The 12,946-nt window shown below is 36.0% G+C and overlaps 1 non-coding gene across 1 annotated transcript; it reads right to left on the reverse strand.

The window, feature by feature from the left end:
- Window positions 1-11,062: 11,062 nt before the first annotated feature.
- Window positions 11,063-11,169, reverse strand: LOC132651696 (U6 spliceosomal RNA). The gene has a single exon (XR_009589279.1). It is a non-coding gene; the product is annotated as a U6 spliceosomal RNA (small nuclear RNA).
- Window positions 11,170-12,946: the final 1,777 nt, after the last annotated feature.

Raw genomic sequence — 12,946 nt, forward strand, 5'->3', positions numbered from 1 at the left:
GCCCTCAGTTTCCTAAAATTTAGATTTCCCATATTATACTTGCTTTTTGTGAAATCTTAGGTCTGGTTCATGCTCCAAGTCCTCCAAGCTCTCCCTTCCAGCTCTGCTCTCCTCACTCCTTCTCCTCCTTCTCCTCCCATTCCTCTCCTGCCTTCTAGCTCCTCCCCTCTTCCCTGTCCTCTGGCTCCTCCCTGCTCAACATTGTGTCCAGTTGCTTTATTTTGTTCCTGTTTACACAAGAGTTGAGACAGGTTGCTTAGAATGAGTATCACAATGCAATATCTGGATTGAAACCAGAGAGTTGGGGGTGGGGAAATCAGCATTTGACTTAACAAGGGTCGGGCATATACAGTTTAAAAGAACATTATACCAACAGATGAGCTTCAATGGGACATTGCAATTCAAATCACCTGAAAGTGGAAGACCATGGAGGGTCTTCTAGGCTAAAAGAACATTGTTTGTCATTCAATACAATAGTCCCAGTAACTTCCAAATACTAAAGAATAGAACTAAAAATATCCTTTGGGATAAAATGTGTAATATTTCCATAAGGGAGTATTATTCAGGTAAAAAAAAAAACAAACCAAACAAAACAAACAAACAAACAAACAAACAAAAACTGACATCATGTTATTTTCAGGCAAATGGATGGAACCAGGAAAAATCATTCTGTGTGAAGTAACTAAAATGCTGAAAGACAAATATGGTATGTATTCACTTATTAGGAGATCTCTTAATAGTGGAGGATAAAGTTCCAATAGGTCATCTATTGTGAAGAAACCAGTCTTAAACTGGGGGATTTGGGTGGCAGTTGATTGAGTTGTGGGGCCAGGGAATCCTATAGAAATCCTCAAGCAAACCTGGCTGTTGTTTTTAAAATATGTTCCTCTCTTCCCTCAGCTGTTAGTTCAGAGCCATGTTCTTTTATCCACAGAGATGTTTACTTCTGCATAAATTGGGATTACATACAAAGACACACTTCAATATTATGCACAGAGAGACTTTAAAACACATAGCTCGAAATTGGATTTCTTGAAATTCTCCCTCCACTCAGAGCTCTGGGAATCCTGTAGGAGGGGAGGCATAAAGAGTGCCATAAGTAAAGGTAATTGAGGACACAAGGAGAACAATATCCTGAGAATCAGGCCACAGAAGATGATGATGATGAAGCCAGCCTTGATAAGCCCTGATGAGCTAGGGTCAGAGAGACGGGAGAGGAGAACCACCCCTATCTGGGTAATTAGAGAAAAGCATAGGGGTAGAGGAAGGATGGTGGGTTCAATTGGAAGGAGAAAACTGAGGGGGCAGCATTGTGGTATGACATCAGAAAGGTATTTTGACTTCACAGTGGCATTATGACCTTAAAAACCTAAAAGGAAGCTTGATGGTGTTCAATCAGAGGATTGACCTCATGCAGGAGCAAATTGATACCCTATGGCAAATTGCTCAACTTGGCTGTCAATGAAAATATGCTGGACTTTGAGTCACTAGCATATAACATGAGAATTTTTCTTGTGCTGAAAATCTGTCTAAACAATTGTTGAGCTATATTTTAGGTAATTGGACTGGAGAATTCGATACTACGATGGAGCAGCTGAGAGTGGCCATTGTCATAGTAAATTCTACCAGAGTGGATGCAGGACTAGCCACAGGATTATCAACATGGATTGCTGCAGCCATGAATCATCTGAAGGAATGGGCGGGCATGGGAGCATTAGCAGGCCTTCTGGTGTTGGTCTCCTTGGTTTGCCTGTGGTATATATGCAAGATTAGAGTCTCACAACAGTGTGATGCAGCCATGATCATTCAGGCCTTTACAGCCATTGAAGCAGGACATTCTCCCCAAGCATGGTTGGATACCATAAAAAGCTAAAATGTTAGCTCAGGATGCGAGGCTAAGCACTGCACTCAGGGTCAGCTGCTTTGGACCCAGAGAAGAGCATGTCTGGTTGCATGCGGGTTGATGCCCCAGGTCCCGCCTCTGAGAAAAAGGTATCAGACGGGTCTGATGCTCTTTGGGTGGATGACACCTAAATGAACATCGGTACAAAGTCCCAATTTATTTCTAATATCAGAGATCAGACCTCTACTCTTGCCTGATGCATCTAAAACAAAAAGGGGGAACTGTAGAGAGCTGCGGAATGCTGTGCCTTAAAGATGGAGCTGGTTTCCGCCTTCCACCTTCCCGATGGTGAGTGCTCTCTGTCATGAACAATTCCACATTTGGCTAAGGCTGAGGATCTGGCTTGCTTCCATGTATGTGGACCTATCTGCATTGCCCACGTGGCATGCCTGGGTTGGCTACCCAGAGGTTATTTAAGCTGTGGGCTGGCTTTCCCCAGGGTCCAAGGATTGTTCAAGGTTCCTGAATAAACTGCATTGAAAAACAAACAAACAAACAAACAAAAAAACAACTATATCATTACAATGCTTTTATGATATCCCAAGGGTATCATGATATCACAATGGTATTATGACAATACAATGGTATGACATTCCAATGCTATGTTGACATCCCAATTGTATTATAACATCACGATGGTATGATGACATAACAATGTTTTCATGATATCCCAATGGTGGTATGACATCCAAATGTTTTGATAAAATCACAATGGTATTATGACATCACAATGCTATTATATCTTCACAATGATTAGACATTGCAATAGTGTTATTACATCAGAATGGTATAATGATTTCACAATGATATGTTGTTGGTAATGATTAATATTTACTATTGGTTTATCTTTTATTAATGCTTGCTGTTAATCCTAAGCAGCTGTATAACCGATTCACCACACAAAGACTTAGAACCCAATACTGGTCAATAGTTACGCCCTCCTAAATCTTTAAGTCCTCATCGTCTCCTGACATTTAGATTTTACCCATTATATTGCTTTTTGTGAAGTCCTAGGTCTGATTTATTGTCTCCCTGCTATTCCAAGAACTCTCCTCCCTCTCTGCTCTCCAAGCTCTGCTTCCTCACCCTCTCTCTTCCCAATCATTTTCTGCCCTCTGGTTCCTCCCTTTGCTCAACATTATGACTAGTTGCTTTATTCTGGCCTGTCTACATAAAGTTGAGACAAGAAGCTTATAATAAGTATCACAATGCAATATCCTGATTGAAACCAGAGAGTGGGTATAGAAATCAACATTTGAAGAACAGGGTAAGGTGTATACATTTCAAAATAACATTATACCAACAATGGTATGATAATAACACAATGCTATAATGACAACACAATGCTATTATGTCATCACAATATATTAAGACATCAAAATGATATTATGACATCACAATGGTATTATTAATTTACAATGCTATTATGATTTCAAAATGGTATTATGAGATCACAATGCTATAAAGACTAAAATATCTCAATGATATTATGACATCAGAAGTTTATCATGACATCTCAATTGTATCATGTCATTAAAATGGCGTCACAACATATTACTTCTACTATGACATCACAATGGCATTTTGACATAACAAGATTATTATGACATCACAATGCTATTGTGGCATGATTGTTATATGATATCTCAATGGCATTCTGACATCACAATGGCATTATGATTTCAAAATACTATTATGATCTCACATTGGTATTGTGACATCACAAGGCTATTGTGACATCATATTGTATGATATCACAATGAAATTATAACATAATGCAATTATAACAACACAATATTATTATGACAGCACAATGGTATGGCATCCAATGGTATTATGACATCACAATGGTATTATAACAATGGTGTAATGGCATATCAATTATATGGCTTCACAAAACTATGATGACATCACAATGGCATTATGACTTCAAAACTGTATAACTTCAAAATTATATTAGAAAATCATAAAGCTATGATCACACCCCAATGGTATTATGATATCACAGTGGTATTAAACCAATGGTGTAAAGACATCCCAATTATACAGATTCACAAAGTTGTGATGATATCACAATGGCATTATGAACTCAGATTTGTATAATGACATCACAATTGTATTTTGACATCACAGTGATATTATGAATTCCCAATGGTATTGTGATATTACAATGATATTATGACTTTACAATTATATTAGAACAGCCCAATGGTATGGCATCAAAATGGTATTATGACAACACAATTATATTATAACATAAAAATGGTGAAAGGATATCCCAATGAGATGGCTTCACAAGGGAAACATGACAATACAATCAAATTTTGACAAGACAATGATATTATAACATCACAATGCTACTATGACATTACAATGCTATGATAACATCACAATGGTAATATTAAATCACAATGCTATTATGACATCACAATGCTATATTAACATTACAATGGTATGACATTTCATGGCAATTATGACAACACAATGATATGACATCACAATGCTTTTATAACATCTCAATGTTATAATGATATCACAGTGATAGGATATCACAATGGTGTTATGATTACACAATTGTATTATGAAATCACAATGCTATGATGACATCCCAATAGTATGACATCTCAATTCTATCATGACATTACAGTTATATGACATCTCGATGGTATTTCTACATTACTGTGGTATGTAATCACAATAGAATTTTGGCATCACAAAGGCATTATGACCTCAAAATGCTATTATGACATCACAATGGTGTTATAACTTCACAATGCTATTATGACATCACAATTGTATGACATTACAATGGTATTAGGAAATCACAAATTTGTGAAGCTATTATGACTGCAGAAAAATATGACATCACAATGATATTATGTCATTCCAATGATCTGATATCAATGGTATTATGATTTCACAATGTTTTTATGATATCAAAATGCTATTATAACATTTCATTGCTATTTTGAAATTACAATTGTATGATATATCAATGATACATGACAACACAATGATATGACATCACAAAGCTTTCATGACAACTCAATTATGCTATGATATCACAATTGTTTTATGACATCACAATGCTATTATGAAATTACAAAGGTGTATGACATAAGGAATTTTATTATGACTTCAAAATGGTATTAAGACATCAAAATAGTATTATGATATCAAAATAGTTTTATAACATGATTGTGATATGATATCACAATGAAATTTTGATATCAAAATTCAATTATGAGTTCACAATGGTATGACTTCACAATGATATTAAAACATCACAATGCTTTTATGGCTTCACAAATCTTTTATGATAGCTCAATGCTATTAAAACATAACAATGATACAAATTCACAATGTTATTATGATATCACAAAGGTATTTTGACATCAAAATGCTATTATGATATTACAATATTATGACATCACAATGATATTATATAACATGAATGATATTATATGACCTCAAAATGGTATCATGAAATCACTGTGCTATTATGACTTAAAACATGTATTATGCCATCATAATTGAATGACATCAAATGCTATTATGACATCAGAGTGTTATTATGCATCACAATGATAGGAAATAACAATGCTATCATGACATCACAAAGGTATTTTGACATGGCAATGCTATTATGATATTACAATATTATGACATCCCAATGGAATTATGATTTCACAATATTAATATGACATCACAATGTTATTATGACTTCACAATAGTATTTCAACATGATTGTATTATGAAATCACAATGGAATTTAAAAATAAAAAAAAGCTCTTATGACTTCACAAGAGTAAGACTTCACAATGATATTAGGACATCAAATGCTATAATGACATCACACTGCTATTATGACTTCACAATGACATCATGACATTAAAATTCTCCATGCATGATACTCATTTGAAGTATGAGTCTCAGGAAAGACCCCTGTCCTCAGACGTTTTTGGTTCTATTGCTCTTAATGTGAAGCTACTGTTCTCTCCAGATCTTACTATTTCCCACTTCTTTCATTACATTCCATTCACTTTGCCCAAGAGTTGGCCATAAGTCTCAGCATCTGCTTTGATAATCTGCAGTGCAGGGCCTTTCAGAGGCCCTCTGTAGCAAGCTCCAAACTTTTCCCTGTTTTTCTCCTTTTTCCATCCTCTTTGCCTTTCAGAATGGGGATTAAGCATTTTAGCCAGAGTCCTCCCTCTTCATTAATTTGTTTAGGTGTACAGATGTTAGTAGGTTCATATTATATTATATGTCTATATGAGTGAGTGTATACCATGTGTGTCTTTCTGCTTCTGGGATAGCTCACTTCTATTTCCCTCCATTTACCTGCAACTTTCATGAATTCCTTGTTTTTTTATTGCTGAGTAATATTCCGTTTTACAGATGTAACAAAATTTCTGTATCCATTTTTCAGTTGGGGAGCACTTGGGTTGTTTCCAGGTTCTGGCTATTACAAATAAGGGCCTTACAAACATGGTTGAGCAAAAGTCCTTTTTCTGTACTTGAGCTATTTGGATATATGCCTAGGAGTGGTAGAACTGTATCTTGAGGATGAGCTACTTTTCATTGTCTCATAAATTCCAGATTGATTTCCAGAGAGCTTGTACAAGTTTATATTCCCACCAGCACTGGTACAATTTACATTCACACCAGCAGAGGAGGAGGGTTCCCCTTTGTCAAAACCTCTCCAGCATGTGATGTCACTTTAGTTTTGATCTTGACCATTCTGAGGGGTTTAATGTGAAATCTCAGGGTCATTTTGATTTGCATTTCCCTGATGCTTAATGATGTTGTGCATTTCTTTAACTGTTTCTCTACCATTCCATATTCTTCTTCTATGTTGAATTCTTTTTTTAGCTTTGTTCCCCATTTTGTAATTGGATATCTTGATTTGTTGCTTTTCAACCTTTTTACTTCTTTAAATATACTGGATATTAGCCCTCTGTAACATAGATGCTTCCTGAAGATTCTTTCCCAATCTGTATGCATTTGTTTTGTTTTTATGACAGTGTCCTTTACTTTACAGAAACCTTTCAACGAGTTCCTGTTCATTGATTTTTGAGCTTAGAGCCTGTGCCATTGGTGTTCTGTTCAGGAAGTTGTCTCCCGTGCCAATGAATTCAAGGCTCTTCTACAATTTTTCTTCTAACCTATTTAATGTGTTTGGTTTTATGTTGAGGTCTTTGATCCACCCACACTCTAATTTTGTGCAGGGTGATAAGTATGTTTCTATTTATATTTTTCTGCATGTAGACATCAACTTGGAAAAGCATTATTTGTTCAAGATGCTATCTTTTTTCTATTGTATGTTTTTGGCATCTTTGTCAACGATCAGGTATCCATAAGTGTGTGGATTTATGTCTGGGTCTTCTATTTGATTCCATTGATACATCAGTCTGTTTCTATGCCAGTACCATGCCATTTTTATTACTGTTGCTCTATTGAACAGCTTGAGATCAGAGATGGAGATACTGCCAGAAGATCTTTTACTGTGAAAAAATTTATTTTAGCAATTCCTGCTTTCTTGTTTTTCCAAATGAAGTTGAGAATTTTTCTATCTAAATCTGTAAAGAATTGTGTTGGTAATTTGATGGCAATTGCATTGAATCTGTAGATTGCTTTTGGTAAGATGGCCTTTTTTACTATGTTAATCCTGCCAAACCATGAGCATGGGAGATTTTTCCATCTTCTGGTATGTTCTTCTAATTCTTTCTTCAGAATCTTGAATTTTTAACATAGAACTTTTTTACTTGCTTGGTTAGGGTTACACCAACGTACGTTATGTCTTTTGTTGCTTTTTTGAAGGATTTTCTTTCCCTAATGTCTTTCTCAGCCATTTTGTCTTTTGCATATAGGTCTATGAATTTTTGAGTGAATTATGTATCAAGCGACATTGCTGCAGGTCATTATCAGTTGTAGGAGTTCCCTGGAATAATTTTTGGGGTTACCCAGGTATCATATCATCTACAAACAATGATACTTTGAAATATTCCTTCTGATTTGAAATTTTTTTTTTCATACAAGTCTTTTGGTTAGGGTTACACCAAGGTACTTTATGTCATTTGTGGCTATTGTGAAGGGTGTTTTTTCTCTAATTTCTTTCTCAGGCATTTTGTCTTTTGTATACAGGAGTACTACTGATTTTTTGAGTTAATTTTGTATTTGGCCACTTTGCTGAAGGTGTTTATCAGCTGTAGGAGTTCCCTGGTAGAGTTTTTGGGGTCACTCATATATACTATCATACCATCTGCAAATAGTGATAATTTGACTTCTTCCTTTCCAATCTGTATCCTTTTGATCTCCTTCAATTGTTTTAAAGCTTTCGGAAGGACTTCCAGAACTATGTTTAAGAGATATGAAGAGAGTGGGCAGCCTTGCCTTTTCCCTGATTTCAGTGGGACTGATTTAAGCTTCTCTCTGTTTACTGTGATGTTGGCTATAGGCCTGATGTATATTGCCTTTACTATGTTTAGATATGTGTATTGTATCCCTGATCTCTCCAATACTTTGAAACATGAATGGATGGTAGATTTTTGTCAAATGCTTTTCATCATCTAAGGAGATCATCATGTTTTTTTTTTTTCTTTAACTAGGGTGGGTCGCATTGATGGATTTCCATATATTGAACCACCCCTGCCTACCTGGGATGAAGCCTACTTGGACATAGTGGATAATATCTTTGATGTGTTATTGTATTTGGTTTGCAATTATTTTGTTGAGTATTTTTGCATCAATTTTCATAAAGATTGGCCTGAAATTCTCTTTCTTGGTTGGGTCTTTGTGAAGTTTAGTTACCAAGGTGACTGTGGCTTCATACTATGATTTTGGTAGTGTTCCTTCTCTTTCTATTTGGCATAATAGTTTGAAGATAACTGCGGTTAGCTCTTCTATGAAAGTCTAGCAGAATTCTGCCCTGAAACCATCTGGTCCTGAGCTTTTTTTTTTTTTTTTTTTTTTTTTTTTGGATGGACGACTTTTGATTACTGCTTCTATTTCCTTAGGGGATATAGGACTCTTTAAGTGATTTACCTGGTCTTGATTCAGCTTTGGTAAGGGGAATCGATCAAGAATATTATCCATTTCATTTAGATTTTCAATTTTTTTGGCATATAGACTTTTGAAATAAGTCCTACTGATTGTTTGGATTTCCTTAGTGTCTGAAGTCATGTCCCCATTTTCATTTCTGATTTTGTTGATTTTGATGTTTTCTCCCTGCCTTTTAGTTAGTTTGGATAAGGGTTTGTCTATCTTGTTGATTTTCTCAAAGAACCAGCTCTTGGTTTCATTGATTCTTTGAATAGCTTTATTTGGTTCTAATTGATTAATTCCAGCCCTGAGTTTCATTATTTCCAGCCATTTCCTCCTTTTTTAGTGTGTCTGCTTCTTTGTTTTTTGTTTTTTTTTTCCCCTATGGAGTTTAGGTGATCCATTAAGTTCCTTGAATGAGCTGTCTCGAATTTCTTCTTAACGGCACTTAGTACTATGAACTTTCCTCTTTTTACCTCTTTCATTGTGTCCCATTAGTTGCTATATGTTGTGCCTTCATTTTCATTGAATTATAAAAGACCATTTTTTTTATTTCTTCCCTGACCCACCTGTCATTTAGTAGCAATTGTTCAGTTTCCATGGGTGTGTAGGCTTTTTGCTATTTCTGTTGATTTTGAGGTCAAGCTTGATTCTATGGTGATCAGATAAAATACAAAGGAGTATTTCAAACTTCTTGTTATCTTTTGAAGCTGTATTTCAAACTTTGTGACCAACCATATGGTCTATTTAGGAGAAGGTTCCATGAGATGCTGAGAAGAAAGTAAATTCTTTTTGTGTTTGGGGGTAAGGTTCTGTAAATATCTGTTAGATCCATATGATTCATGACCTCTGTTAGAGACATTGTTTCTTTGTTTAATTTCTCTTTTGTTGACCTGTCTTTTGTTGAGAGTGGGGTGTTGAAGTCTCCCACTATTAATGTGTGGGGGTCTATATGCGGTTTATGTTTTATTAAAGTTTCTATCACAAATGTGGGTGCCCCTGCAGTTGGGGCATAGATGTTCAGGATTGTGATAAATTCCTGGTCAATTTTTCCTTTGATGAGTATGAAGTGTCCTTCTCTATCTCTTTTGATTGATTTTGGTTGAAAATCTACTTTATTAGATATTAGGATGGCTACTCCTGCTTGCTTCTTGGAAAACTGTCTTCCAGCCCTTTGCCCTCAAGTAATGTCTACTTTTATGACTTATGTGTGTTTCTTCTATGCAACAGATTGCTGGGTCTTGTTTAAGCATCCATTCTGTTGGTTTGTGTCTTTTTATTGGAGAATTGAGTCCATTGATGCTGAGAAAGATTAATGAACAGTGCCTGTTAGATCCTTTGAGTTTGATGTTGACTGTGGTAGAAAGTTTGTCTGCTTGGTTGCTTTTTGTTTTACTGTAGTGACGTTAATTATTTCCTGTGTATTCTGGAAAGTGGCTAATTTATTGGGTTTTATTTTTCCTTCCAGTGTCTTCTATAATGCTGGATTTGTATGTAGGTATTGCTGAAATTTGTTTTTGTACTGATAGTTTTACTGTGTATAGTACTGCCTGGAATGACTTCTGGTATTTGTCCAGGCCCTTCTGGCTTTCCCAGTCTCGATTGAGAAGTCAGATGTGATTCTGATGGGTTTGCCATTATATGTTACTTGGCCTCTTTCCTTTGCAGCTTTTAGTAGTTTTTTTTCTTCTGTATACTTACTGTTTTGATTATGTTGTAGTGGGAGGATTTTCTTTTCTAGACTAATTTATAGGGTGTTGTGTAGACCTCTGATATTCTTATTGGCCTCTCCTTTAAATTGGGGAAATTTTCTTCAATAATGTAGTCCAAACTATTTCCTGGACCTTGGGGGAAGGAATCTTATTTTTCCTCTATGCTTATTATTCTTAGGTTTTTGTCTTCTTATGTTACTTGGACGGTCTGTGTCAGGAATATTTTAGATTTAACACTTTCTTTGACAGATACATCAATTGCTTCCAATGTTTCTTCCACACCTGAGAGTATTTCTTCCATTTCTTGCAGTCTATTGATTATTATTACCTCTATAGTTCCTGTTTTCTTCCCTAAGATTTTTCTCTCCACAATTTCCTCTATTTGTATTTTCTTTAATTTCCCCCCAAAAATATGGAACGCTACATGAATTTGCGTGCCAGCCTTGCACAGGGGCGATGCTAATCTTCTCAGTATTGTTGCAATTTTAATTTATGTGCTGCAGAAGAGAGCATAGCATATTTTTTTCAAGTGATTCACATTATCAAAGATGCCATTATTATTTGTTAAATGCACAGATATGTCCTCAGTCAGTGGATTTTCTGTTAAAATCCTCCCTGACCCAGGCAAATTTTTGAACAAAAAGTGTTTAATTGGGACATTGCTTATCTTGATAGTTTCTCACTTAATACAATGATTAAAGTACCGACAACTTAAAGGACTAAATCACAGGACTGACAATCTCCTTTGGGGAAAATGTGGAATATTTCTATAACAGAATATGATTCAGCTAAGAAAATGACACCATAAATTTTCAGAAAATGGATGGAACAAGGAAATATCATCCTTGATGAAGTAACAAAAATGCCAACACAAAACAATGGGAGTTAAAGCTCCAATAGGCTATTGTAACCAAACCAGGCTTCAACTAGGGAATTTGGGTGGCATTTAATTGAATTGTTGGAACAGGGCATTCTATGAAAATTGTCAAGCCACTCAGATTGTTGTAATTAAAACATATTGCACTCAGCCCTCATCTGATAGATCAGGTTCATGTCCTTTTATCCACAGAGATGCTTCTTTCTATATCAAATGGGATTGCATACAGAGACCCACACTCCTGTAACATGCAGAGAGAGATCTTAAATCAATCAACTCTAGATGGGGTTTGCCTTTGAAACTCTCACTCTACTCAGAGTTATGGGAAGCATGCAGGAGAGGAAAGAAGAGTGTCATAAATAGATGAAATTGAGGACACAAGGGGAACTTTGATCTGAGAATCAGGCCATAGAAGAAGATGATGCAGCCAGCCTTGATGAAACCTGGTAAGGTAGGGTCAGATAGAAGGGTGAGGAGGATCTCCCCAATCAGGGAACTAAAGAAAGGGCATGAGAAAGAGGGTGTGTGGGACTGGAAGAAGAAGGAGGGTGCAGCAGAGGAGATGGAGTGAACAACAACAATAATAACAACAAATATATATATATTTATATATATATATATATATCTGTGATCAAGATGATGATCTTTTCAGGAGTGATGGTTTGATTGGAACAAATCACTATATATATATAAAACTGTGATCAAGATGATGAAGAATAGTGCTTTTCAGGACTGTTGGTTTATTTTGGGGGGTGTGCCAGGTTGTGGCAATGATGAACTCAGTTTTCTTTAAGGGAGTTAGCACTGAGACTCTGATCATGATTCCCTGAGTATTTGATTAACACACACATCAGTTGATTTATTTTAAAGAAAAAAGTATTTAGTCTGGAACATCGGTAGGAATTTGAAACTGGGAGCAATGGAAATGGAGTGTAACATACATTATATGATATTCCCACATAATCAATAAAACTAATGTGTTGACACATTTTACAATGACTTTTAACACAGAAAAGATTCTGCTAAAGGAGAGCAATATTTGACTATGTAAGGCATTCTTTTGAGGAACTCATTATGTAGAAGAGCATCTTATCCATGAACTACTACTTACCCAGCTACCTCAGACCCCATGAGCACAGGTGGCTCCTTTGAATAAACAGTTCTGGTACTACCACTATGATTAGAGGGTTTGTATGGAGGGACCGCATCAGGAATCACTGCTGCTCTTGTGTCTTAGGCATATTACAAGGACCCATTTCACTGTCCTGAACACCCAGGTTTAATTGTAACCCTATGACCAGGAGGTTTCCTCTCAGACCACAGAGCATAAAACAGCTGCAATCAAGCCATATCAGCCAAGGCACCCCTGTTCTTAGAGTGTTGGAAACACTAGTATGGAACATCACCAGCTGT

The sequence above is a fragment of the Meriones unguiculatus genome, assembly GCF_030254825.1.
Source record: "Meriones unguiculatus strain TT.TT164.6M chromosome Y unlocalized genomic scaffold, Bangor_MerUng_6.1 ChrY_unordered_Scaffold_23, whole genome shotgun sequence".
Lineage (NCBI taxonomy): Eukaryota > Metazoa > Chordata > Mammalia > Rodentia > Muridae > Meriones > Meriones unguiculatus.